Raw genomic sequence first — 25,552 nt, forward strand, 5'->3', positions numbered from 1 at the left:
TTAGAGATCTCACCTCCAATTCTGACTTGAAACCGTGTCCTGCACCGGACGCCCAAGCCACAAATCTGGCCTGTCGTACCACCTTCCGTTGTTTCCGGCTGAAACATAAGGCTTTGCTGAGCTGGGGTTTTCATGTTGACGACAGCTTCCTGTTCTCCCAAACAAATATTTTTCTTAATTTGCTGTAAATAATAACGCAAAGTTTATTTTATTGTATTGTATTTCATTTTTTTTTCTCCCAGGATTATGAGCTCTGTCAATAGATATCAGGAAAGCCCAGTCACCTGACATCTTCTTAGGAGGCCCCATCGAAGCCTCAGAGCCTCCATGCCAAGAGCATCTCCCACTGGCTAGATTCGTGCCATAAGGCTGCTGTAGCAGAACGCCACAAACTGGCTTAAAATAAGAAAAATGCATTCCCTCAAACTGCAAAATCAAGGTGTTGACAGGGCCATGCTCCCTGTGAAGCCTCTTCCATCTCTGGAAGGCCCAGGCATTCCTTGGCCTGTGGCATAACTCCAGTGTCCGTCTTTGTTCCTCATGCGGCCACCTTCCCTCTGTGTCTGTATCTCCGCGTGGCATGCTCCTCCCTGTACCTCCGTTCTCTCTTCTTATAAGGACACCAGTCATCGTAGATTAGGGCCCACCCTAATTGAGTAGGACATTATTGTAACTTGACTACTTCTGCAAAGACCGTGTATTTCTAAATCAGGTCGCATTCACAGGTACCAGGACTTAGGACTTCAACATATCTTCCTGGGAGAAACAATTCAACCCACAACACTGGGAGAATGGACTAGGTTCTAAGCCCACTTTCCCAATGTACTAGCTCTCTTACCTTGGGCAAGTCGATAATCTCACCAGATATAAATGGGCATAATAGTTAAATGACAAGGTAGATATGAAGTTTTGACACCTATTTAGGAAATGAGTTAACACAGGACTCTTAGTAGATGTTTAATTCATGACAGTGTCCCCTCCCCAGCTGCCCTAGCACTGTCCACTCTGGGGGCATTAAAAGGATGATAGCCAGAGAGAAAGGGGAGTTGGGGGTAGGCGGAGGTAGGCAAAGGGGGGAAATGGGGATGAAAGAGACTTTGCTTGGGGTGATGGGCACACGATGCAGTGTGCAGATGATGTTTTTTTTGTTTTTATTTTTTTTATTTTTTTCATTTTTTTTATTTTTCATTTTTCATTTTTCACCTCAGTTTTAAAATCATTTCTTCAAAGAAACAGATGATGTTTTATTGAGATGTACACTTGAAATCTGTATGGTTTTACAAACCAATGTCATCCCAACAAATTCAATTTTTAAAATACTAATAATATGAACAATAAGAAAAAAGAGGGGGATTCTGGGAACTGATCCCAGGTCTGCCTCTAAAGTACAAACATGTCTTATCTGGTCTCTCTGCAGTAACACATGCACCACACTTGAGAACTGCACCCCGGTCACCTGGTCCCTCCTGCTGTGGCTCACAGAGCAGGAAGGGCTCAAGGGCACCCTCTTTGTACTCTTCTTGTTCAGTTACTCAGCCACCCTTGTGGGCAACCTGGGCATGATTATCCTGATCCACACAGAGCCACAGCTCCACACGCCCACGTACTTCTTCCTGAGCATTCTCCCCTCCATAGATGCCTGTTTATCCCCAACAGACACCCCCAGGCCGCTGGAGAACTTCTTCACCTCAGGCCAGTCCATCTCCTTTGCAGGCTGTGTGGTCCAGATGGCCCTCATGCTTCTCAAAGGTACTGCTGAGTGTCTGCTCCTGGCCATCATGGCCTATGATCGGTTTGTCGCCATCTGCCACCCTCTTCTCTACCACACCATCATGTCCCAACGTCTGTGTGTCCAGCTGGTGGCAGCCACCTATACAGCTTCTGTTGCCAGTTCAGCTTTGCTAACTGGGTACGTATTCAAGTTGCCCTACTGTGGCCCCAACGTCATTAATCACTATTTCTGTGACATCCCCCCTGTGCTTCAACTTGCCTGTGCAGATACTGCTGAGGTGGAAGCCATCATCTCCTCATCTTCTGCCCTGATTTTCTGCTTTACCATCACGACCATCCTAGTCTCCTATGCCTATATCCTGGTGACTGTCTGCAGAATGCATTCCCTGGAGACTCAGAGCAAAGCATTCTCCACCTGTGCCTCCCACCTCACCATCATCTGCCTTTTGTACGGCACCATCATCTTCATGTATACTCAGCCGAGTTCACACAATTGCATGGACCAGAACGAGGTTGTGTCTGTCTTCTACAGCGTGATCATCCCCATGCTGAACCCTCTGATCTAAAGCCTGATAAATAAAGATGTAAAGTCTGCTTTAAAGAAGAGATACTTTAGCAGCTACCTTCTTAAACAAGGGCGGTAGCCACAGCCTAAATTATGGATAATATCAGCACACAGATAGAGTGAAATACGTGCCAGCAGTATTTTAAATTCTTTACACTTTTCAACACATTTAATCTTCATGACCATATGAAATGGGCATTATCATTATCCCTCAGGAATCTGAGGTACAAAGAGGCTGAGTAACTGGCCCAAGATCACACAGCTAATAAGAGGCAGAGCCAGAATGTCAATCCAGGCATCCTTGCTCCAGAGGGCATGTTCTCAATCAATACACTATATTGCCACTTTCTGATGACTGCATCTCACAAACAGACAACAAGCACTATTTTCCTTAAATTCCATATATCAGAAGGAAGAACTGGGTCATAGAAGTATAAAGGGGTATGGGAAGGAGAGGAACCTCAATGTATGATTGCCTTTCACACACCCCTAACTGGGGACCTGGCCTCCAACCCAGGCATGTGCCCTGACTGGGAATTGAACTGACGACCCTTTGGTTCACAGACTGGCACTCAATCCACTGAGCCACACCAGCTAGGGATAAACCTTTCTTAATCTGGCCTCCCCTTTTAATGGGAAGAGCAAGTCTCCTCACTTAACAGTAACTAGGAGGGAGTCCCCCAGAGCAGCGCACCTCACCAGCAGGCCAGGAGACCAGGTCAGGGCTAATTACGTACCTCCACACAACTCTCACGCTGCACTCACACACTCCTTCTTTAGACATGAGTGTCTGGAGTGTTCTGTCTTTTTTTTTCAATTTTATGTCCCAGTTGCCCAGCCCCTGGCTCAGTATTAGATACAAAGATAATGTTTAATCATTGCTTGTTACTTGACTGAAATGAGAGAATGCAGCAAAGTGCTTAACAAAGTGTCTGGCATATAATCGTCGGCAGCCATCCGTCTCGAGAGATGATGGCGTAGCTTCTTGAGAGTCTATCTGCACCGCCGAGAATGGCTGTGCAGTCCGATTCGGGAGTGACAATCCCTGCCGCACTTGGTACAGGTGAAGGCAGATGGCCGTTGTTGCTGCTGTTGACGCTGCTTCCGCCTCGATCTTTTCTGGACCGCCTCCTCGTTGCGCGCAGCCTCCGCGCGTGACGTACCTTGCCTGACCGCGAGCCTCCAGGCTAGGCGGTCGTCTGCTTGAACTTCCCATGTGTTGAGATTGATGGAGCATTGTGTCATGTCCTTTTTGCAGATGTCTTTGAACCGCAGTTTTGGGCGCCCTCTCATCCTCTTGCCTTCTGCTAGCTCGCCGTAGAGGAGGTCTTTGGGGATACGGCCTGCATCCATTCTTTTGACATGGCCGAGCCACCTGAGGCGTCTCTCGCTAAGAACTGCATGCAAACTGCTCATATTGGCTCGCTTCAGCACCTCGGTGTTGGGGACCTTATCCTGCCAGGCGACATGCAGGACGCGTCGCAGGCACCTCATGTGGAAGCTGTTGAGTTTCCTTTCGTGCCTTGCGTAGGTGGTCCACGTCTCGCTGCCATAGAGGAGAGTGCTGAGTACGCAGGCTCGGTAGATGCGCAGTCTGGTTTTCTCAGTGAGGCTGGAATTGTTCCACGCTCGCCGGTTCAGTCTGGCCATAACTGTGGCTGCCCTGGCGATTCTCCGGTTGACCTCCAAGTCGACTGACAGAGAGCTCGAGATGGTGGACCCGAGGTAAGTGAAGTCGTTGACAACCTCCAGGGTGTATCCGTCGATGGTGATGCATGGGGGAGTCCCCGTGCCTTGAGCCATAACATTCGTCTTCGTCAGGCTGATGGCTAGTCCGAACTCCTTGCATGCGTGGGAAAGGCAAGTGACTAGCTGCTGGAGTCCCTCTTCGGAGTGTGATGTCAAAGCTGCGTCGTCGGCGAAGAGCATCTCACGGATGAGCACCTCTTTGACTTTGGTCTTGGCTCGTAGACGGGCCAGGTTGTAGAGCTTGCCATCGGATCTGGTGTGAATGAAGACACCCTCGCTGCAGTCCTTAAAGGCGTATTGGAGGAGCATGGAGAAGAAGATTCCGAACAGCGTAGGCGCGAGGACGCAGCCCTGCTTTACTCCGCTGCTGACTGGGAAGGCCTCAGAGGTTGCGCCGTTGTAGGACACCGTGCTGTGCATGTTGTCGTGAAAGGACATGACCACAGCAAGCAGATGTGGTGGACAGCCAATCTTCCGTAGCAAGCTGAAGAGTCCGCTTCGACTGACCAGATCAAACGCCTTCGTGAGGTCAATAAAGGCGAGGTAGAGTGGTTTATGCTGCTCGTGACACTTCTCCTGCAGCTGGCGTAGGGAGAAGATCATGTCCACTGTTGATCGGCCAGCTCTGAAGCCACACTGGGACTCTGGGTAGACGCGGGAAGCAAGGGTCTGCAGGCGGGCAAGAGCGACCCGGGCGAATACTTTGCCGACGACGCTGAGGAGAGAGATGCCCCGGTAGTTGTTGCAGTCGCTGCGGTCTCCTTTGTTCTTGTACATGGTGATAATGTTGGCGTCTCTCATATCCTGGGGGATGTAACCCTCCTTCCAGCAGCGACAGAGTAGATGGTGGAGCGGCTGTAGCAGGACTGGTTTCCCGCTCTTTAGGATTTCTGGAGGGATTCCGTCGCTTCCTGGTGCTTTCCCGCAAGCGAGGCGGTCGATGGCTTTGCCGAGCTCTGCCGCAGTAGGTGGGGTGTCTAGCTCCTCCATGACTGGTAGGTCTGGGATGGCGTTAAGAGCAGTGTCTGTTACGGTGTTCTTCGTTGCGTACAGCTCGAGGTAGTGCTCGGTCCACCGCCGCATTTGCTGTTCCTGGTCAGTGATGACCTCACCTGTCTTGGACTTAAGGGGGGCGATCTTGGAGGGGATTGGGCCTGTTGCCTTCTTGATACCCTCATACATTCCTCGTGCGTTGCCTATATCGGCGGCTTCCTGAATGCTTCTGCACAGGTTTAGCCAATAGGTGTTGGCACAGTGGCGGGCGGTCTTCTGGACTTTGTTCCTGGCAGCCCGTAGAGCTTGAAGTGTACTGGGAGTGGGCGTGACCTTGTAAGCCAGTAGGGCCTTCCTCTTAGCCTCGATCACGGGTTCCATTTCTTCCCAGTGAGCCTCGTACCAGTCAGCGTTCTTCCGCTCTTTCTTCCCGTAAGCAATAATGGCGGAGTTGTATATGGCGTCGCGGAGACGTGGCCAATTGGATTCGATAATGTCATCTGCCGCCACTCCCTCGCCGAGTGCATCTTCCATCTTGTTGATGAATTGCTGGGTCTTAACTGGGTTGCTGGCACAACTGGTGTTGATGCGTGGGCGACCCTTCATCTTGGAGTGGTGCAACCTCTTCGGCATTATGCGCACCTTGCTTACCACGAGGGCATGGTCCGTGTCGCAGTCTGCACTGTGGTAGCTGCGGGTGAGGAGGGTGCTGCCAATATCCGTTCTTCTGGTGATGATGAGGTCAAGCTGGTGCCAATGACGGGAGCGGGGGTGCCTCCATGACACCTGGTGGATCTCTTTGCACTTGAAGAATGTGTTTGTCACGCACAGGCCGTGGTGACACAAAAGCTCAAGCAGTCGCTGACCATTCTCATTGATCTTTCCTCTCCCAAAGTTTCCAAGGCAGGTGGGCCAGGCCATGTGGTCGGCCCCTACTCTTGCGTTGAAGTCTCCAAGGAGATAGAGAGCGTTACTTCTGGGAATCTTGGATAACGCTTCGTCCAGTGCATGGTAGAACTGTTCTTTCTCTTCGGTGGTGGCGCAGAGGGTTGGGGCATACACGCTAAGAATGCTGACTGGGCCGAAAGTTGTTGACAATCGGAGGGTAAGTAATCTCTCTGTGCCTCCTGTGGGTGGCTCTATGGAGTTAACAAGCGTGTTCTTCACAGCGAACCCAACACCGTGCTGTCTTGGTTGGTCCGGAGACTTCCCTTGCCAGTAGAAGGTGTAGTTGGTTTCTCTGATAGTTCCGTTGTCGGCCAACCGGGTCTCCTGTAGAGCCGCAATGTCGATGTTTAGTCGTGCCAGTTCCCTATCGATGACAGCGGTTTTCCTGGCACCCTTGATCCACGGAAGGTCTGCAGTAAGTCCGGGGCACATGGTCCTGATGTTCCAGCTAGCGAGGCGAAGAGCCGGAGGCTTCTTTCTTGTTGTTTGCTTGGAATTAACTGGTGCGGGTGTTTTGTGGCCCACTTTTCGAGAGGCGCCTCTCTGATCCCCACGCACCCAGTGGGGCAGGCGAGCCATGGCGAGACGGTAGCTGTCCAGTGAGGTGCGATGACCTCTCCCACCGTCAGAGGAGACCCCTGGCGCTCGTTTCCTTCGCCAATCGGATGAGCTTATAACCGGTATCTGTCTCCTCCCGTGTTGAATCGACATCTTGCGATGACGCTGGAGTGTCCTCTCCAGTGAAGCTGAAGCTACAGAGCCTGGGCAGGGTGATATGGAGGGTCTGCTGTTGCCCATGCAGCAGACCCCCCCTCTCTTCGCAGCTGAAGGGTCCAAGGGAAAGACAAAGTCAATACAGCTTGGCTTCAGGTGCGCCGCAGGAGTTGCCGGTGTTGACTACAATGTCAAACCGCCTTAGGCATATAATAGATGCTCAGTAAATTGTAGCTCTTGTCAGAAGGTCACATGAAGCCAAATAATGGGCAAGGATGCTTCTCCTAAGAACAGGGAGGGATGCTTCTAGCCAAAACCCAATACAACTGCTACCAAGTTACCAGGCTGCTTCTTTCCTGTAAGGATCTGATACCCTCACCTCCAAATCAGCAAGCCACACATGTGAGCCATTTTCCCGCAGAGACGGTAATCTGGAAACACCCAGCAGTCCTCCTTGGAAGTAGGTGAGGGTATCAGCTCCTCCCAAGGCATCAATGGTGGGTGGGAAATGGAAGCAGGGAGCAGTTTAGAGTTTCAGTTAATCCTAGATTTTATTTGCCATTATTTCATGGAGAAGGTCACACATGTGGGAAACTGTAGCATCAGCCCACAGGGACCCAGAGCACAGGCTGTTTCCACAGCTGCAGGCAGCCCCATCATCACTCTGAACCTTAGTTCTCTGCAGCTTTAAAGTCTCTGCTACCACTGAGTTCCCTTTAAAGCTGTTTGTAATAATTTTAAGTATGCAGGCTCTGTGTTCCCAGCCTGACCGTAAACTCCCTGAAGGCAGGCATGAGCCTTCCAGAGCTGGGGTTTGGAACTAGGACTCAAGGAAATCCTGCTAATATCAAACTATACTACAAGGCCACTATAATCAAAACAGTCTGGTACTGGAATAAGAACAGACACATAGATCAATGGAACAGAATAGAGAACCCAGAAATAAACCCAAGTCTCTACGGTCAATTAATATTTGACAAAGGGGGCAGGAGCACACAATGGAGTAAAGATAGCCTCTTCAATAAATGGTGTTGGGAGAACTGAACAGGTACATGCAAAAAATTGAAACTAGACCACCAACTACACTATACACCAGAATAAACTCAAAATGGGTAAAGACTTAAAAACACGTTGTGACACCATAAAAGTACTAGAGGAAAACGTAGGCAGTAAAATTTCAGATATCCCACGTAGCAATATTTTTACATATATATATCCTAGGGCAACGGAACTAAAAGAAAAATAAATAAACAAATGGGACTACATCAAACTAAAAGGCTTCTGTGCAGCTAAAGAAACCATAATCAAAATGAAAAGGTAATTGACTGTATGGGAGAACATATTTGCCAGTGATACATCAGACAAGAGTTTGATTTCCAAAAGATATAAAGAATTCATTCAACTCAATACCAGGAAGACAAACAATAGAATTAAAAAATGGGCAAAGGACCTGAACAGACACTTCTCCAGAGAGGACATACAGAGGGCCCATAGACATATGCAAAGATACTCAAAATCACTAGCCATCAGAGAGATGCAAATTAAAACCATATGAGAAACCACCTCACACCAGTCAGAATGGCCATCATCAACAAATCAACAGACAAGTGCTGGCAAGGATGTGGAGAAAAGGGAACCCTGGTGCATTGCTGGTGGGAATGCAGACTGGTGCAGCCGCTGTGGAAAACAGTATGGAATTTCCTCAAATAACTAAAAACGGAACTGCCTTTTGACCCAGCAATTCTGCTCCTGGAAATATACCCTATGAATCTCAAATCACCCATTCAAAAGGGCTTATGCACCCCTATGTTCATAGCAGCACTGTTTACAATAGCCAAGTGCTGGAAACAGCCTAAGTGCCCATCAGTAAATGAATGAAACAAGGGGTGGGGGGCCAATGAGGGAAAAAGTGGGACAACTGTAATAGAAAAACAATTTTTTAAAAAAGAATGGAACAAAAAGCTGTGGTACATTCACACAATGGAGTACTACACAGCAGAAAGAAAGAAGGAACTCCTGCCCTTTGCAACAGCATGGATGGAATTGGAGCATATTATGCTAAGTGAAATAAGCCAGTTGGTGAAAGACAAATACCATATGATCGCACCTATAAGAGGAATCTAATGAACAAAATAAACTAATGAACAAAAAAGAACCAGAGGCATGGAAACGTAGAACAGACTGAAAGTGACCAGAGGGGTGAGGGAAATGGGACAGTGGTGGAAAGAAGAGGAAGGGACTAGACAAAAAACATGTGTGAATGACCCACGGACATGGCCCACAGTGTGGGAATTGACTGTGGGAGTGGGTTGTGGGACAGGCAGAGGAGGGAAAAGGGGGAAAAATTGGGACAGTTGTAATAGAATAACAATAAAAAAAGATTAAAAAAACAAAAACATTAAAAGAAAAAAAGTAAAAGCCAATCAATATCTCCCATAACTACTGGAGTCGGTGATTTTTGTTGTATTTCTAATTAAAGTAGCTTTTAATAATAACACACACACACACACACAAATGAAATCCTGCTAGACAGTGACAGAATAGATGTGTCCAAACACCAATAACACTGCTTCCTAACTGCAGGCCCTGGAGGTCTGAGTTTCTGCAAGAAATCAGAGAGAAGCTTACAGTTTTTATTCCCTCTGGGAAAACCCTATCAGCTTCCACCCGCTTCCTCCCCAGGGGCTTGATATCTGCCCAACAATTCTGGTACCCTGTTCTGACCAGGAGCTTGCTGTGAGCTTCAGGGCAGATGGAAACAGGGGGCGGGGGCGGGGGGGGGGGAGCCGCGGGGGAAGGGAATGATCTGTTAACAGCAAAATGGCACCAGATGTTAGACCTTGGTTCTTGAATTTTGGCTAAGAAAGAATTCAGAGCTGAGACTCAAATACAAGCAAAGGCTTATTTAGAAAGTTACAGAGGTAGAAGAACTGAGCTGCATGGGCTTAGGAAACACGTTACAGATGGGGGGAAAAAGACCCCTGGAGCTTAGGAGAAAGGCAAAGAAAACACCCCTGGGGAAAGGCAAGGAAAAAAGGTGCAGGTTCCCTCCAGAGAGAGCGCCCTGGGGAAATAAGGGGGTGTAGAAAGGTATGGGCATGCTAGAGAGAGAGAAAGTGCACCTGTCTTCTAGGGTTTGTATCTAAAGGTCTCAGGGGAGGATCTCAATAGATATTTATTAGTTTTCCAGGTGTGTCTCCTCAGGGTCATGGCCTCCACTGATTGACCGATGACAGGGCAGGGGGTCATTAGTCATCACAGCTGGTTCTGAAGTCATCCATGGCGTCACCCCACCTGGCCTTGTTGCTTTTCTGGGCCTGGAGCTAAGTGAGGGCTGGATGTTACCTCTAGTTTGACCAAAACTCTGTCTCTGTGGTTAAGAAACCCAAGGTTTTGTTCTTAAGATTATTTGATGTGAGTCAGAACCTCATTGTCTTGATGGCCTAATGCTAAAGGGAGTTGTTCTGTAAGGGCTTGTATGGCAGTTGTATGAGGCTTTTCTCTGGCCTCCTTGTTCCTCCTCTAAGGGGGTCTACTGCATGAGTAGCCACATGTCAGGGAGGAAGTTTCAAGGGAGGGTCCTAAATGTATGACCAGAGATATGAAAGGTCAGGAAGCGGGAGAAAGAAGAGAATATAGAGGGGGATAAATGGTGATGGAAGGAGACTTGACTTGGGGTGGTGAACATACAATACAATATACAGATGATGTAATTCAGAATTATACGCTGAAAGCTATCTAATTTTATTAACCAATGTCACCTCAATAAATTCAATTTTTAAAAACAATTTTTTTCAAGGTCAGGGGTTCTGAACCACATGACCAGCAATATGCTAGGGGAGGAAAGGTCACCCTGGGGGTGAGGTCCCACCTTACAACTATCCATTGCTTGGCACCTGGGCTTTCTTCCCTGGTGACCTTGCATACCTGGCCTATAGTTAGTTCCTATTCTGCTCACGTCTGTCTAACTGCCTACTACAGATAGGCAAAGTAAAGGGAAGAGAATGGGCAACTAACAACTTCCCCTCTGGACCAATCCCTCTCTAAACCTCTCTCCTCGAAGGTTTATCTCCAGCAGGGAAAGGTCTCTAAGTGGGGCATGAGGCATGTGAGTCATACCTGGGAAGGAGACTGCCTTCTCTCTCTGGATGAGTGCAGAAGGGGAAGGGCCATGAGTCACCAATGATCAAGAAAGCCCAGGAATGGGAAAGGGCAAAGCAGGCTCCTCTGCTGTGTCAGCGTCTACAACCTCCCTCCCAACCCATGTTCAAGGATAGCCAAGGCCTTTCCTAGGCCCAGGCCAGAGTCTCCCAATCTTGACACTATCAACATCTGGAGCTGGATAATTCTTTGTTGTGTGGCGCAGTCCTGTGTACTGTAGAATGTTTAGCAGCATCCCCGGCCCCTACCTAAGGTGCCATACCCAATTGTGACAATCAAAGATGTGTCCGGACATTGTCAAGACCCCTGGGAGTAGAGAAGAATCAACTTGGCTGAGACCTTGGAGGGCTTGCTGGCTCTCTGCCCCTTTCCTACTTAGAAGATGGGTGGAGTCTCAGCAGTTCCTGAAGATTATCCCTCAGGCCCTAACTGCATCAGGGTTTGACTGTGGCTCCTTTCAGAACAGTGGGTGAGAAGGAGTAAGTAATGATTGTGGAGAAGTAATGGAGTTCCCAGGGTTCAGAGAGGGCAGGAAGGGACCCAGAAGTCCCTGTCCTATGGTAACTGGAAGTCCTGATGGACTCAGACCGTACTGCTCAGCAGAAACATAATGCAAGCCACAAATACAGGCCACATACGTAATTTAAATTTTCTAATAATTACATTTTTTTAAAAAGCAAAAGAAACAGGTGAAATTAATTTCAATAATATATTTTATTTAATCCATATATCAAAAACATAGTTCACTTCAACATGTAATCAATCTTTAAAATCTAGTGATGAGGTATTTTACATTCCTTTTTTTATACTAAGTTGTTAACATCCAAAGTGTATCTTCCACTCACAATATATGTCATTTTGGACCAGCCACACTTCAAGAGGTCAGTAGCCACGCTTGGCTAGTGGCCACTATACTGGACAGGGCAAGACTAAGGTTTTTTTACAGAAAGTGAAGCTATTCCTTCCATCCTCCCAGCACCACAGGGCTTTCTGAGGCCAAAACCTTACCCACACAGTGAGGCAATCTGTTCAAGAAGATATCTGTAATTCAGAAAACAAGATACCCATTTCCAGTGGCCCGTGACCCACCCAAAACTGTGAGACCCCCTTGGGCAGATAACACAGCAGCCTGCAGTTTGTCTCTGGGGTCCTTTTCAGACACTAAGGCCTCACCGATTTTACTCCATATCCTTCATCAGGAAGAAAGTTATCAATTCTCAGGGTGTAAATTTGCCTAACCCTGCCCTATACTTAGACTCTCTTCCAGGAGTCATGCGTCTCCACCCAGCCTTGCACACCCTGCTCCTTCCCCAGGGCTGTGGGCCTACTGCTTGCCTAACCAAGACTGCAGGCCCACGAGGCCGTGTGGACTTTGCTTCGTGTGTCATTACCAGTTCCCTAATCTTTCACCCAGTTCTGCCGCCTGGCAGACAGACACCTTGTTCAGTTGAGCTGAGTGACTCTCTCCTATTGATAAACTCCCATGTCTTGTGGACAGATATCTAGTTAAGGCGCCAGACCTAGGATTGGGGCCCTCAGCAGAGATGTATAGCCTCTCATTGTGGATGGAATCCTCCCCTTCCTTTGTTCTACAAGGATGTGCATCGTAAAATCAACTCATCCTGCCTCAAAGAAAAAGCCTGCTGGGGCTTGCACGGGAAAGATACAATGCCGTGGCTGGGAAGAGCGAAGGGAAAGAAATGTCAAAATTTTTCAAAATTGTTGTCCCTAGATATGTTCCCAGATAATCATCCAGCAGCTTTTAAAAGAAAATTATATCTGTAGTACGTGAGACCTGGCATATAGTAGGATCTCGGTAAATACTACATGCATGAGTATGTTGTAGGTTGCAAACACAGCACATACCCTAGGAGGGAAAGAGGCCTTGAGAGGTCTCCATGTTTGAAGCTCAGGAACAAATGATACCTTATCTGCACATTTTTTCAATGTCCTAACCCTTTATCCACAGAGGCCTGGGTAGACAGCCATCTGTATGAGTCCTAAGTCAGTGCCAGCATTTTTCTTGTGCCAGGCCTGCAGTCCAGACTCCCTACCTGGTGTGGCCATGAGAGCCCTCCGTCCCAACTGTAAAGACCCTGACTCTGTCCCCTTCCCCTAGGGGCGCTTCTAGCTTCAGGAGCCTCTGCTGATCTGGCTCTTGGGAATTTCCTGTGCTTAGATTTGAGCTCAATCATATCTTCCAATTTTTTTTTTAATTTCTTTTATTTTTCCATTATAGTTGACATATAATATTACATTCGTGTCAGGTCTACAACATAGTGATTACGACTTATTTTGCTATTAATTTTTTTCTGCATTTCTGTGTTTCAGATGGGAAGGAGTTCCAGTTTCTGCTGTTAAGGTAACCGCATTAGCCCCGACATGGAGTAGCTCACACTAAGCCCCATGTCAGCAAACTGAAACTCCACTAAGTTGCTACGCTCAGCTCTCCCAGGAAAGGAAAACCTGGGACAAGCAATCAGCACTGGCCTGCTCAGCACAAGTTACCCAGCCCTGCTCCAAGACTTCCCTTTATCCCATGTAAGGAAAGTGACCCTGATTTAACCAATCAGCAAAGGTCCAGTATAACTTCCTTGTTTCTGTTCACTTAATACAGCTCTTTGGAGCTCCTTTTCATCTGCTAGACTGGATGCTGCCCGATCTGTGAATCACCGGATAAAAGCCAACTAGATCATCAGATTGTCTGCGGGGCATTTCCTCCTAACAACACTACGTCTCCCATACTAACTGAAGGTGCTGGGCTCATGTACTAACGCAGATCTGATGACCTAAGTTTGCTGCTCCAAACCCTTCACCGAGACCCCCGTGTCCTTCAGGGGAGAGTTCAGAGAGTCTCGCATGACACGCCAGGCCCTCGTGATCCAGCCCGGATAGTTTCCTGCTTCTCAGCAAGCCCATCCTCTCACACTTCATCCCAATGTCACTAAGATATCTGCTGTGCCCAGGCCAGCCAATGTCTCTAATACCGCCTCTGCGCACGTACGCTGCCCCCAACACTCGCCGGTATAATTCACCCAAGATGTCATTTTCCCCGGCAAGCATTCCCTGACCTCGACCCTGCAGCTGAGCCAAGGCCCCACGTCCACATTTGTGCTCTCTGAGCCCACCCAAATCCCTCCTCACAGTACATTGGGATTATCTTTTACCAGAGCTTTTTTATTTTTTTTCCATTTCTTCAGGGAACACCTACCTCATCCACCAGGTTTAGTCTCCAGCAAACATTTTGTTCTAAAAGATCCTGCCCAGAGGTAAATTTTCCATGAAAGTGACAAACCAAGAGGCCAGGGTTCCTTAGCTGCCCAGACCATTCCAAGGCCTTGGGAAGGCCACAGCTGTGTGTTTATGTGGTCACGTGTGTTTTTTGGGGTTCTTTTTTTTTTTTTTTTTGGTACAACTTTAAAAAGAAGCTTCCTCAGACACAATTGGTTAAAAACATTGTCTTTACACCTGGATTTCCCCTTCCTCCTACTTTCCCTCCCACAGTGTTCAGGGGGCTGCAGGCAATGGGAGGTCAGCTAAGGGTCGTTAAGGTAGAAATACACCATGCTTGGGTTTACTGCACAGAGCTATATGGTTTGTACATATTTTTGTATTTAGTTAAGTTATTGGCAGTTACCCCAGTGGAAAATGGCTTCTAGGATCACTGTGCTGACCCAGCCAGCATCAGTCACGGGAAGGCAGAACCAGAATTCAGACCAGTGTGGTCAGGGGTCCGCAGCGCTGAGATGCATGTGGGTTTGGAATGTATGGAGCCAGAGGGCAGCCTGGGGAAACCTCTTCCAACCATCTGAGGTAACTAATTCAAATATCATGCCATTTTTTTCATTTTGTAATGTTTTGGCATTGGTCAGTTTTAGAACATTTTTAATTTGTTGTGATTTATTTTTTCATTCCAAGTCATCATGTTTCGTATGTCATCTTGTGTTCCTTTTCTGAATTAGTTTTCTCCCCAAAATGATATCATCATCAAGCCCCATATAACACGGTTTTGTCCCTAACCCTACCCCCCTGCCACAGTGGACCCAAGCTGCACCCCACATTCTCTCACTCAGAAAACTGGAATTAAGGGTTCTGTGTCACTGGAACTATAACGTGTAAACTCAGGAGCCATGAGGGAGCCACATTTCTGTCTGTGGGAAGCCAGCAGGCAGAGTTCTGTCTGCTTTCCTGCCTACTACTGGTTCCTGCCTTCTCCCTTCCTGTGGGGTCTGTTTTAGTTATCCGTCAAGGCATAACAATTACACCCAAAGTTAGCAGCTTAAAACAACAAACAGTCGTTATCTCACAATTTTGCAGCCCAGGAATTCCAGAGCAGCTGAACTGAGTGGCTCTGCTTGGTCCCTCATGAGGTTATAGTCAAGCTATCAGCCAGAACCCTGGACCCTATTGGTGGGTGTCAATTGGTACTGTCATTATCAAAAGCAGTATGGAGGTTCCTCAAACAATTCAAAAATAGAACCATCTCCTGATTCAACCATCTCACTTCTGGGTATATATCCAAAGGAAATGAAATCAGAACTTCAAAGAGATGTCTACACTCCCATATTCATTGCAACATTACTCCCAACACCCAAGACATGGATACAATCTAACAGGGGAATGGAATTTTTTAAATGTGACATATATATGATGGAATATTACTCAGCCTTTAAAAACAAGGAAATCCTGCCATTTGCAACAACATGGGTGAAGCTGGAGGACATTATGCTAAGTGAAATAAGTCAGACACAGAAAAACCAATACTGCGTGATCTCACTTACTGTGGAATCTAAAAAAGTCAAACTCGAAGCAGAGAGTATAATGGTGATTACCAGGGGCTGGGCAGGGGACGGGGAATAGATGTTAGTCACAGGGCACAAAGTTTCAGTTATTCAAAACGAACAGATTCTGGGAATATAAGGAACAACACTGCGACTATAGGTAACAATACCGTGTCACGCTTGAAATTTGTTAAGAAGGTAGCTCTGAAGTGTTCTTCCCCATATATATATATATAGTCGCTATGTGAGGGGATGGTTATGTTAATTGTGGTCATTATTTCACAGTGTATCATCAAGCTGTATACCTTACATATATACAGTCTTTAATTGTCAGTTATACCTCCGCAAAGTTGGGAGAAGATGTCAGCGTGAGTGGCAGTCATCTCAAGGCTTGGCTGGGACTCGGGGGGCTACTTTTCCTGTGGCTCACTCACCTGGTTGGCAGCAGGAGGAACTGATCCCTGCCATGTAGCCCTTGCCATTGGTCCTCTGGAGGGTTCTCCCAACACTCCCCCAGAGTGAGTGATCCAAGGAGAGAGCAGGGAGGAAGCCACTGATCTTTTCTGATTGCTTTGAGTTGCATTGTGCCCTCCCCCAAATTCACATGTTGAAGTCCTAACCCTCAGTACCTCAGAAGGTAACCTTATTTGTCGATCAGGTCTTTACAGAGGTCGCAGGTTAAAATGAGGTTATTATGGTGACCGATGTTCTTATGAAAAGGAGGACTTGGCACACAAAGACTGACATGCATTTGGGGAAAATGTTGTGTGATGATGAAGGCAGAGATTGATATAAACACCAGAAGACAGCCAGCAAACCACCAGAAGCTGGGAAAGAGACAGATTCTTCCTCGCTGCTCTCGGAAGAAAACAGCACTGCCAACACCTCGATCTCCGATGTCTAGCCTCCAGAGCTGTGACGCAATACATTTGTATTAGGTTATCCCGTTTGTGGGGCTTGGTGGCTGCAGCTCTAGAGAACTGAAGTCATGACCAAGTCTCAGAAGTCACGCATTGTCACTTCTCCCAGATTGCATCTGTTAGGCCTGAGTCACTGAGTCCAGCCCTTGCTCCAGGGGAGGGGAATTAAGCTCCACCTTTTGAAAGGAGGACCATCAGCAGATTTATGATCGTGTTTCAAAAGCATCACCAGGGCCAGGAGATATCTTTGTAACCATATGATAAATTCTCCTCTGTTGCTCAAGCTGACGCACATTGGATTCCTCAGTGCCGCATTCACATGGGTTTATCAGGCATTTATATGTCCCTCTTCTCTAAATAACTTCTTGAGAATAAATTAGGTTCCTGCGTCCCAGGACCCTAATCTGGGGCTGGGAATATTTGCTCCAAAAATTGATAGATCCATTATTTATGTCAAAATAACAACACTTTATACGTGTATAGCATTTAGGACTTCGTGTGGCCTTTCCCAGTGGAGACCTACCCCAGAAATCTGCGGTAGAGATCCAATGGGAGAATGGCTGTGAATTTCCAAAAACATAAAATATTATTTTCTCTAGAGGCATTTCTTTCAGTAGACAATCAACTGCAATTTGGCTTTCACACCCTTACAGAAGGGTGTAGCACTTTTCCTATAACTTCACACTTCCATGCATTCAACAAATATAGACGGTCTACTTTGTACCTCATGCTAGAGATAGTGTGATGAATAAGAAAGTCCCTGCCCTCCAAGAATATACAGTCTTGCGTTAAAATCTTTGTCAGACTATGTGCCCCAACTATCTCTGGGTGACTCTGCCTGTCACCATCAACCTTTCCAACATGGGTCTACTTATTGAGCATCCCCCTTTTCTGGGCCCTGGATGGAATATTGAAGCCAAGAGCTGCTGCTTTTGAGAAGTGGCTGTTCTAGGAGGAACCAGATGGTCACAGAAACACAGTTATCTGAAGTTTAATTTTAATGCTCTGTGAATACATTTTCCCTTTGCATGCTTCAGGGATCTGGGCCAAAGCCTCCGAGTGGGTAAGAGGAATAGAGAAATGAAAAACTCAAAATGACAAATAAGGGACGTGAGGATACAATCTCACTTACAAAATAACTGAGAAGAGACTGGAAGGCGTTGATGTGGGTGTATGAAAATGACATGCAAATGTGACACACGTGCTGGCTCAAATTATTACAGCCCTTTTATCTTACATACTTGAGTGTTAGTCACTGAGAATAGTCTCCTGGGATCTTCTGTGTGAACATACTGACTACTAATTTCACTCACCCTCACTCTCCATTTGATTGGGCGATCAGGAGTGAAACATTTTTCCACCCTGGCCCTTAGGATCTCCTTGTATATGACAGCGTTGGATACATAATTTTGAAGGTTGCTTCCATCTTTGACATATGTTATTAGTAGACAGCGTATTAATTTCCTTTGCCATCAGTATTTTCAAGGAACTCACCCCAGGAATTGAATGCTCCTAGAAAGCCTAAATCGTGGTGACTATTCAAGAAGAAAGGAGGAAATAAAAAGCAAAGTTGTGAGAAGAATTAACTGTAGAGAAAAGGATAAGAGAAGGTAGAAAATAAGAAATAAACCTGGCAAACATTGTAGAAAACTCCCAACAATTCCCTAGTATCCATAGAAATGCAGAGCCATGGGTTATCTGTTACTCCCCAGCAGAAGCACATACCACAATCCTAGGTATATATTTTTTAAATTGTTGAACTGAATCCAGCTGAATTCCATTCTATTGAAGTTATTGTCTCCACAGCCAGGAGCGTCCCCAGTACTAGAGGGTCTGAGTAGAGGTTTGATACTCAGTTGGTGATGATGCTGAAAAGATGATTTGTGCATCAGCCAATGACCCCTGAAGTAAATCCCTTCCAAGACTGTGATTCTACATTTCTATGACAATGTAATCAGATTAGGTTGAATCTAATGTCTTGCAACTCTCAGATTTTAGGTTTAGACATATCTGAGTCTGTATCTGCAAATCCTCTCGTAGCCTGCTCCACCCAATTCCTCCTATGTCCAGCCCCCATCGTCCTTTGGGCCTCATTGGGGAGAAGAACCAACCGACCAGATTCTCTGGTCCTGCGCCTTTTCTGTATTACTGTTAGTCAATTTTCAGATCACTTTTCTGTTTCTTTCACTTCCCTCAAAGTCATTTCCTTCTATTCGTCGTCGGCAGCCGTCTGTCTCGAGAGACGATGGTATAGCTTCTTAAGAGTCTATCTGCACCGCCGAGAATGGCTGTGCAGTCCGACTCGGGAGTGACACGGTATCTGTCTCCTCCCGTGTTGAATCGACATCTTGCGATGACGCTGGAGTGTCCTCTCCAGTGAAGCTGAAGCTACAGAGCCTGGGCAGGGTGATATGGAGGGTCTGCTGTTGCCCGTGCAGCAGACCCCCCCCCCTTCGCAGCTGAAGGGTCCAAGGGAAAGACGGAGTCAATACAGCTTGGCTTCAGGTGCGCCGCAGGAGTTGCCGGTGTTGACTACAACGTCAAACCGCCTTAGGGACTCCGGCTCCGGATTTTCTGTCGGGGTTTACTCCCTTAGCCTTTCCCCTGAAGAGGTATGCCGCAAGGCAGCGGAGGTTTTTGGAGTCAGAGTTTTCCTTCTCTGATGTGCCCTGACTGGAAGATCGAACCAGCGACACTTAGCTCGCAGGCCGACGCTCAATCCACTGAGCCAAACCAGCCAGGGCAACATTTCCTTCTATTATTCAACCAATAAATATGTATTGAGCACCACAGGCCTCATGCTATATGTTTGGAATTATATGGATACAGAACTTGCAAACACCTTGGTCCCTGCCTTCCAAGGTGACTATCTTTCAAGTAGAAAGGCAAAATTGTGACATGTTTAGTATTTAAAATGAGCTTAGAGCAGTTTAGTTTAGAACCAAGGACTAAGGGGCATGTCCAAGGTGAAAATGCTGTAAGATTTCAAAAGAAAGGAATATTGCCTTCAGTTTGGATGGTCTGGAGAAGGGAAAGTTTCAATTGGACATTGAACTGTGGGAAAGATATGCTTTGATTGGGGAAGAAAGAAGGACACCATGCGCTTGAAGGACAAAACAGGAATCAGAGCGGGCATTCCATGCAAAGCCCTGACCGCATGGAGTACAAGGGCAGTCCCTGCCTGAAGGCTTTGGCACAGAATAAGGGGTAGCTAGAACCAGGTTTCTGAAAGCGTCGTCTTCAGCATCTTCAGTCCTTGAGGCTGCAGTCCAGCCACATGAACACTAAGGGCCATTTAGGACTGAGGGAGCATTTTGTAGTCATCGGCTTTCAGAGGCTCATGCCAGAGACTTCCCACACTCGGCACCGTCCTAAGAAAGAGCCATGTGCTGGCAGCAATGAGCACCGTTTTCCAAGAAGCTGAGCCATCTGCCAGCTAGAAGAGAAGATGGGATGGGATGAGAGAGAAGGGTGGGAGGTTGAGGTGACACATGGGAAGAAAGGTGGAAAAGAGGAGGTGTGCCTGACATATTACTTTTAGGAAGCGGAGACGTGTTCAGACACATTACTTGCCACTTGCGTCTGCGGCCTTGCGCCATCCCAGTACCCTCGTGACCGGACAGCAGCACTTCTCTGAACGTGGCGTCTTGTTCTAATTCTCCCTCAGAGGCACTTGCTTCTTCTCCATTCCAATCACCTTCCACCCAGCAGAGCCATTCATGAACCTTCAGTGGACGGCTTAATGCCTTTCTGTCACTTCCTTGAAATGCCTGCATTTACCACCCCGAGGAAAATCTAGCCTGTTAGGATGGAGTCAAACAAGTTACTCTTTTTGTCTTTGTTTCCAGTAAGACACAGCCATATTCGCCAATTAGTAAATCTAAGCTGCAAGCCATAGCCAATATAAGCTATCATGAACTGGAAACTTACTATGTACTAGGCACTAGGCTAATCTGTGCATCTTACATGTGTCGTATCTCATTTGGTTCTCTCAACGTTTCTAGTGACGTAGGAATTTTCAACTCACTTTATAGAGAGGGAACCTCCTAGTCATCACATTATGTAATTTATCCTAGTCTACAGAACTAATGCATATCAAAACAAGGATTTCAACCTGGTTTAAGTGATTCCCAAGACCATGTTAGTGTGGACTCCCAAGATTTTAGGTGAGATGTAAGTTAACAAAGTTATTTTAATGTTATAGTTTTAAAATATGTATTTAAAATTCAACTGATATATTAAATCCATGGGTTTTAGGGAAGTTTTTTTTCTTAAAGTCGAGCTAGATTTCGTTCATGTTTAAATGAGCTGGCCTTTTACATATTTTGTAAATATTAAGAGTAGCATGTAAATTGAACAAATATCGTGGCTGACTTATAGGGTTGCATATTCTAATCTTTATAATAAACAGAAGGTTGATTTGTGAAGGGAGAATGGGGTGATTCAGGAAATTCTATGGTCACAGAACCACAAGCCCAGTCTGGGAGGAAGAAGAGGCAGCCAGCCAGGTAGTGTCCTGAAACTGACTAGTTCTTCTAAGGCCACAGTCCTCCAAACGGGTTTTGACTGGAAAGGCAAAATTGTCACATGTTTAGTCATTAAAATGAGCTTATGACAGGTTAGAACCAAGGACTAAGGGGCATGTCCAAAGTGAAAATGCTGTGGGATTTCAAAAGAAAGGAATATTGCCTTCAGTTAGGATGGTCTGGAGAAGGGAAAGTTTCTATTGGACATTGAATTATGGGAAAGTGAAGACTTTTCAAGAGGTTCATAGGCAAAACAATTTTAAAGGAAGCAAGTTCCAGAAGCCCAAGTGTCTTCTGAGAAAATACAATGTCCTTGAGAGGACGTCTTTTCTGCTTTCTTTATCATCTTCCCTTTCACAACTGCCCTTCTCTTGTTTTGAAAGGAATGCATGCTTCTAACCCATCCTGAATCTTAGAATGTCATTTCACCAGCCTTCAAAACTTTCAAGCTACCACACAGAGATAATTTCATAAATAGGTGTTGAAAAAGGAAATTACTTTAATAACTGCCTATAAAATTCTTTTTTAAGTCAGGTGGAAATCTTTCAAGAAAATGAAGGGAGATTCTTTTCAGATTGACTGATGATGGAGCAATTAAAAATAATTTTGGACCCTGGCTGGTGTGGTTCAGTGGATTGAGTACTGGCCTGCAAACCAAAAGGTCACCAGTTCAATCTCCAGTCAGGGCACATGCCTGAGTTGTGGGCCAGGTCCCCAGTTGGGGGTGTGCAAGAGGCAACCACACATTGAGGTTTCTCTCCTTCTCTGTCTCCCTCCCTTTCCCCGCTCTCTAAAAATAAATAAATAAAACCTGTTTAAAAATAATGTTTGATATACATCACCATGTGGTTTTTGGCATTAACTAAAAGGGGTTCAATGAATTGAATGGTGTTATCATAACAAAACTCCTTATATTCCCATCTATTCATTTCTGTTAACAATGTTTCTCAACACTTCATACTTTATAGGCAAAATATTTGAATGGCCAAGGTACTCATATAGATCCTTGAGAGCTTGACAGAGCCTCCTAAACTTGTCTGTTACAATCAGGTTTAGCAACTCCTTTCACTAGGAAAATTCACAAGGATTCTCTTTGTGTTGCCTGAAGCTACCCTGGCACAAAGATCCACACCCAGGCAGGAAGTTCAGGGAAGATGCACACACTCACTGTCAGATTGTTAGGACCAGATGTTACCTTCGACATCTCCCATACCAAACCTTGACTTTGCCAATGAGGAAGCAGAAGCCCAGACAGAGGACAATTGTCCAGGATAGCAAAGCTAGTTTTAGGCAACAGAGTCAGAACTAGGAAGCAGGTCTCCATCCTATGAGTTCAGTGCTCTTTCTATCACACCCTGTTCCTGTAACAGGTGGAAACAAGGCTACTCCATGTTCTTCTGCAAAAGAACACCACATCCCCTCCTTGTTCTCTACATAAACTGTTTAACATGAATGAAGAGGTTAGTGAGGTTTTCCTAGGACTGATTTTCAGGATGTAACACAGACCTCAAAGAGGAGGGAGATGAAGGGTAAAAGAGAGAGGCAAGTGTGGGGAGGAAGAGCATTTCCAGTCCTCCTACGGATAGACATCTTGGAAGACAATCAAGCAAGCCCTAAACCATCATTTCCAACATGATGGCATTCCCAGTGACAATCAACTCAACAGATTCTCAGAGGACAACATGGTTATGATATAGAGGAGGGAATGCCCTGAAGGATGATTAAATATAAGACAGAATGAACTGATGCATTCTGCAACATGGATGAGCCTGGAAAATATTAAGTGAAAGAAACTAGACACAAAAGGCCACATATTGTATGAATCCATTTACAGTAGTCCCTCTCCATATCACGGTTCACTTATTGTGGGATTATTTAAATATTGTTTTAATTATTTATCACAGTTTTTTTCGCTATATTGCGGGATTTTGCGGTACTGTATATGTATGTTACAGTTATGTAGGTTTAAGAGCATAGAATAAATATAGGGTTCCTACTTCGCGGAGGGGGGGGAGGGTCTAGAACGTAATACCCGCAATAAGTGAGGGAATACTGTATATGAAATGTCCAGAATAAGAAAATCCATAGAGACAGAAAGTAAATTAATGGTTGTCAGGGGCTGGGGACGGGGAAAATGGGGAGTGACTACTAATGGGTATGGGGTTCTTTTATGGCTGATGAAAATGTTCTGCAAATAAATAGTGGTGATGATTGTACACCTTGTGTATATACTGACAACCATTAAATCCTACATTTTAAAATGATGAGTTTTATGGTATGTGAATCATACTTTGCTTTTTGAAAAGGTGGAATGAATTGTCAAATAGAGTCGTAAGCATATTTATCAATATAAGCACAAAAGATTGGGGAAGAAGCCTTATATATACTGACCATCTGCTGTGTCCCAAACGTTCAACCATTTTACATTCATTTTTTTCACGTACGCCACACAGCAACCCTGAGAAGTAGTCATGTTTCCTTCGCTTCACAGATGAGAAAACCAAAGCTCATTGATAGAGCTTATCCAAGGATACCCAACTAATCAGTGCCATAGTCAGAATTAAGACTTGGGGAAGGCCACCCTCCCCACTACACCCCCCACCCTTATTAGGAATTTCTGGACCCAAGGGTAGGTAGGATGATGACCGTGTCCAGCTTGAAGCAGCTAGAGGAGCATGAGACCTTCGCCCATTGTCCTTTATAAGATTGTAAAGGGTCTTAAGTCTGAGAGGGAGAGATTGTTATTTTTTATTATTATAAAAATTAATTAATTAATTAATTAATTAATTGTTTTTAAAAAGAATGAAATAGGAAAGGGTGAAGCCAAGGAACTTATATGCATGATCAATGGACATGAACTAAGGGAGATGGGATTGCTGGGGGGAGGGGGGTACTGGGTGGAGGGTAGCAAAGGGGAAAAAAATTGGAACTATTGTAACAACATAATCAATAAAATATACTTGAAAAAAAAAAAAAAAAAAAGACCTGGGTCTGCCTGGCTTTAAAGCCCATGTTCTATCCACCAGAACACAATACTTTCCATTGGCTTCTTGTAGAAGAAGGCTTATACTTGCCTGGTGTTCTCCTTCATCCCAGCTTGCACACTGGTGGGCATGTCTGAGCGATACTGTTGGAGTGATTATCAGTTGTCACCTCTGCAGGCGACACCTGGAGAACTAGCCCTTGCCATGGGCAACCACACCCTGGGGACCCAGTTCATCTTGTTGGGGTTCTCCAATTATCCAGACCTCCAGGAGCTTCTTTTTGGAGCCTTCCTGCCCCTCTGTGCCGTGACAGTGATGGGCAACCTGAGGACGATGGTACTCGTCTTCCCAGACTCCCATCTCCATAGTCCCGCATATTTCTTCTTCTGTGTCCTCTTTTGTTTTGGTATTTGTTACTCTTCGGCGGTCACCCTCAAGCTGTTAGCCTTCTGGCCTCTGATAAGTCCATCTCTTTTGAGGACTGTGCGGTTTGGCTGACCTCCTGTGTGGTATCTGTCATAGCTGGGAGCTGCCTGCTAGCCTCCGTGGGGCTACAGCCACTTCATGGCCCTCCATCACACTTCTGTCGTGACCAAGGGAGACCTGTCTCCAGCTGGTGGCTGCTTCCTATGTGTTCAGTGATGCTAACTCCACCCTCCAGACTAGGAGTGTCTTTGCCCTGCCTTTCTGTGGGCACAACCAGGTAACACACTACTTCTGTGACATCCCACCCCTTCTGCACCGGGTGTGTGACTACACAGCCACAATAAGAATGGTCCTGTACATCCTCTCTGCTCTAGGTACCCTGTGCCTGCTGCAGTCACACTCACCACCTACAGCTGGGTCCTGGTGGCCATTGGGAGAACGTGCTCATCAACTGGGAGGGAAGAAGTCCTCTTCACATGTGCTTCCCACTCCCTGGCTACTACCAGTCTCTATGGCACCACGGTTTTCACGTATGTTCAGCCTCATGGACCCACTAATGATACCATGGCCAAGTAGTGTCCATCTTCCACACCATCGTAATTCCCATGTTCAAACCCTTCACCTGCAGCCCCCAAAGCAAGAAGGTGAAGGATGCCCTGCAGGGGAAGCTCCAGATCAACAGCTTTCCCCGCTGAGCCCTGCAGGGTAGTTAGTTGCCATGAGAAAGTCATAACATTTTCCAAATCCCATAGTGAGTTGACCTACCCGAGAGCACCCCTGGTTTTGGAGGAGGTGGAACAAGTGGGGAGGAAATAGCAGAGACCATGCTCTGTACAGAGCACTGCCGTTTTTAAAGCATCTCCATATCCACTATCACATCAGATCTTTGTCACCATATTGGGAGGCAGCATTGTGATGACCTCATTTTACAAATGAAGGACACGTGACGCTGTGAAAATAAATTAATAACCTGAAGTCGTACAGTTAATGAGAGAATAAGTATTCCACCTCAGGACTTCCACATGCAAATCAGGGAGATTTCCATTACACCACA

At 46.2% G+C, this 25,552-nt stretch overlaps 2 pseudogenes; both read left to right on the forward strand.

The window, feature by feature from the left end:
• The first annotated feature begins 1,559 nt into the window (after positions 1 to 1,559).
• Positions 1,560 to 2,375, forward strand: LOC150017771 (olfactory receptor 5G25-like; annotated as a pseudogene).
• Positions 2,376 to 24,201: 21,826 nt separating this feature from the next.
• On the forward strand, positions 24,202 to 25,193 carry LOC150017772 (olfactory receptor 5B21-like; annotated as a pseudogene).
• Positions 25,194 to 25,552: the final 359 nt, after the last annotated feature.

Source organism: Furipterus horrens, unplaced genomic scaffold (assembly GCF_987537825.1).
Source record: "Furipterus horrens unplaced genomic scaffold, mFurHor1.1.pri manual_scaffold_2, whole genome shotgun sequence".
Classification (NCBI taxonomy): Eukaryota; Metazoa; Chordata; class Mammalia; order Chiroptera; family Furipteridae; genus Furipterus; species Furipterus horrens.